Raw genomic sequence first — 4,092 nt, 5'->3', positions numbered from 1 at the left:
AACTAGGGTTTGAGAGGAGATGGTGCTGGTGAAGATGTTGATGGAGATTGACCCCCTCCCGATGAGAGGATCGTTGGTGATGACGATGGTGATGATTCCCCCCTCCCGGAGGGAAGTTTCCCCGTCAGAACAGCTCCGTCGGAGCCCTAGATTGGTTCCCCTCGTGACAGCGGAGTTTCATCCCGTAAGCTTGCTTATGATTTTTTTTCCAGGGTAAAAGACATCATATAGCAGAAGATGGGCACCGGAGGCCCACCAGGGGGCCCATGAGGCAGGGGGGCACGCCCAGTAGGGGTGGGCGTGCCCCCACCCTCGTGGCCAGGGTGTGGGCCCCCTCTGATACTTCTTTTGCTCAATAATTCTTATTAATTCCAAAAATGACTTTCGTGGAGTTTCAGGACTTTTGGAGTTGTGTAGAATAGGTTTCCAATATTTGCTCCTTTTCCAGCCCAGAATCCCAGCTGCCGGCATTCTCCCTCTTCATGTTAAACCTTGTAAAACAAGAGAGAATAGCTATAAGTATTGTGACATAACGTATAATAACAGCCCATAATGCAATAAATATCGATATAAAAGCATGATGCAAAATGGACGTATCAGACACCTTGATCTCCATCGTAGCATCGTTGTCGTTTCGCCACCTATTGTTACTACGACTATCGCTACCACTTAGTGATAAGTAAAACAATTACATGGCGATTGCATTGCATACAATAAAGCGACAACCATATGGCTCCTTTCAGTTGCCGATAACTTTGTTACAAAATATGATCATCTCATACAACAATTTATATCACATCATGCTTGACCATATCACGTCACAGCAAGCCCTGCAAAAACAAGTTGGACGTCCTCTACTTTGTTGTTGCAAGTTTTACGTGGCTGCTAAGGGCTTCTAGCAAGAACCGTTCTTACCTATGCATCAAAACCACAACGGTTTTTCGTCAAGTGTGATGTTTTAACCTTCAACAAGGACCGGGCGTAGCCACACTCGATTCAACTAAAGTTGGAGAAACAGACACTCACCAGCCACCTATGTGCAAAGCACGTCGGTAGAACCAGTCTCGCGTAAGCGTACGCGTAATGTTGGTCTGAGCCGCTTCATCCAACAATACCGCCGAATCAAAGTATGGCATGTTGGTAAGCAGTTTGACTATTATCACCCACAACTCTTTGTGTTCTACTCGTGCATATAACATCTACACATAAACCTGGCTCGGATGCCACTGTTGGGGAACACGGTAATTTCAAAAAAATTCCTACGATCACGCAAGATCTATCTATGTGATGCATAGCAATGAGAGGGGAGAGTGTGTCCATGTACCCTCGTAGACCGAAAGCGGAGGCGTTATGACAACGCGCTTGATGTAGTCGTACGTCTTCACGATCTGACCGATCTTAGCACTGAACATACGGCACCTCCGCGATCAGCACACGTTCAGCTCGGGGACGTCCCTTGTACTCTTGATCCAGTTGAGGCCGAGGGAGAGTTTCATCAGCACGATGGCATGGTGACGGTGATGATGAAGTTACCGGCGCAGGGTTTCGCCTAAGCAGTACGACGATATGACTGAGGTGTGTAACTATGGAGGGGGGCACTGCACACGGCTAAACAATGTCAACTTGTGTGTCTATGGGGTGCCCCCCTCCCCCGTATATAAAGGAGTGGAGGAGGGGGAGGGCCGACCCTCTATGGCGCGCCCTGGAGGAGTCCTACTCCCACCGGGAGTAGGATTCCCCCCTCCCCTAGTTGGACTAGGAGAGAAGGAAGGGGGAGAGCGGGAGGAAGGAAAGGGGGGGCCGCCCCCACCCAGTTTGGATTGGGCTTGGGGGGGGGGCGCCCTCCACCTGGACTCCTCCTCCTCTCTCCCACTATGGCCCAATAAGGCCCATATACTTCCCGAGGGGTTCCAGTAACCTCCCGGTACTCCGGTATATGCCCGAACTCACCCGGAACTATTCCGATGTCCAAACATAGGCTTCCAATATATCAATCTTCATGTCTCGACCATTTCGAGATTCCTTGTCATGTCCGTGATCACATCCAGGACTCCGAACTACCTTCGGTACATCAAAACACATAAACTCATAATACCAATCGTCATCGAACGTTAAGCGTGCGGACCCTACGGGTTCGAGAACTATGTAGACATGACCGAGACACGTCTCCGGCCAATAACTAATAGCGGAACCTGGATGCTCATATTGGTTCCTACATATTCTACGAAGATCTTTATCGGTCAAATTGCATAACAACATACGTCGTTCCCTTTGTCATTGGTATGTTACTTACCCGAGATTCGATCGTCGGTATCTCAATACCTAGTTCAATCTCGTTACCGGCAAGTCTGTTTACTCGTTTCGTAATTCTTCATCCCGCAACTAACTCATTAGTCACAATGCTTGCAAGGCTTATAGTGATGAGTATTACCGAGAGGGCCCAGAGATACCTCTCCGAAACACGGAGTGACAAATCCTAATCTCGATCTATACCAACCCAACAAACACCTTCGGAGACACATGTAGAGCACCTTTATAATCACCCTTTTACGTTGTGACGTTTGGTAGCACACAAAGTGTTCCTCCATTATTCGGGAGTTGCATAATCTCATAGTCTGAGGAACTTGTATAAGTCATGAAGAAAGCAGTAGCAATGAAACTAACATGATCATAATGCTAAGCTAATGGATGGGTCATGTCCATCACATCATTCTCCTAATGATGTGATCTCGTTCATCAAATGACAACACATGTCTATGGTTAGGAAACTTAACCATCTTTGATTAACGAGCTAGTCAAGTAGAGGCATACTAGGGACTATATGTTTTGTCTATGTATTCACACATGTACTAAGTTTCCGGTTAATATAATTATAACATGAATAATAAACATTTATCATGAATTAAGAAAATAGATAATAACTTTATTATTGCCTCTAGGGCATATTTCCTTCACCGATCCCATGGTTGTAATTCTAACCAGTTGTATCTATCATGTACTTCATACGTGGGTGTAAATCGAGGAGAGGCCGGTGGTAATCACAACAGGAAACCAATCTTTTTAACTTGGTAAGCAGAGCATTAAGATTTCGTTTATCTCTTCTCTCGTAGCCATGGCTCCAACCTCTCATGCCAACACCAACGCAAACACGGGCACCATTGTTGTTGGTTCTAGTCCTTCTGCTCTAATCTCCGTCAGTGCCATCGGCAACCTCATCACTATCCGCCTCACGCGCGGCAACTTCCTTCTCTGGAGGACTCAAGCCGTCCCCGCACTCTGTGCTCAAAGCCTATTTGGCTATGCCGATGGTTCCATTAGAGCGCTGCCCCACACCATCACTGAAGGCGCTGACGATGTTGCCAGTAGATAGCCAATCCTGACTTCCATCGATGGTACCAGCAACATCATCACACTGCCATGATCACACTGCTGGCTACATGACTGAGGAGATCGTCGGCTAGACGACCCTCTTCACTTCCGCCACCGTCCTTTGGTCTCTACTCCATGACATATTCGCCTTTCAAGGGCGCACTCGCATCATGCATGTGTGATACCAACTCTCAAACCTATAGAAAAAGGATCTCTCAGCTCTTGAATATTATCATAATATGAAGAGTCTTGTTGCCGCCATGGCGGCGGCCGGCAAACCCCTCTCGAACGAAAATGCAATCTTGCCCCTCCTCCACCCCACTGCCCACGATATCCACCATTGTATAGTTTGTTGCCTTCACCAAATGGCACGCCAACATGATGAATCAACCGTTTGAAATGAAATTGCCATCATGTTGATTGTGTATGGAAACTCCGTGAACACCGATGAGATGAGGTGCACTGAGTCGTCCGTTAGGAAGTCCAAACCTTTAGATTGACTCTATAACATCTTTGTGAGAGATTATTGATGTCCAAACCTTAGATCACTTGTCGCAAAAAAAAACCCTCTAGATTTGCCGCTGCCCAAAATAACACTTTCTATTTCGCTGCTTTTTTGTTAGAAGGAAAAACTCACCAAGCAGGAGGCAATTTTGCCACGGAAGAAAAAAGATCAGCCCATGAGTGCGCTCCGCGAGACATCCGCCCCTGGGTCGCGTCGGC

The sequence above is a fragment of the Triticum dicoccoides genome, chromosome 3B (genome assembly GCF_002162155.2).
Source record: "Triticum dicoccoides isolate Atlit2015 ecotype Zavitan chromosome 3B, WEW_v2.0, whole genome shotgun sequence".
Taxonomy (NCBI): domain Eukaryota; kingdom Viridiplantae; phylum Streptophyta; class Magnoliopsida; order Poales; family Poaceae; genus Triticum; species Triticum dicoccoides.
The sequence above is the reverse complement of the archived record's forward strand: the minus strand, read 5'-3'. Positions refer to the sequence as shown.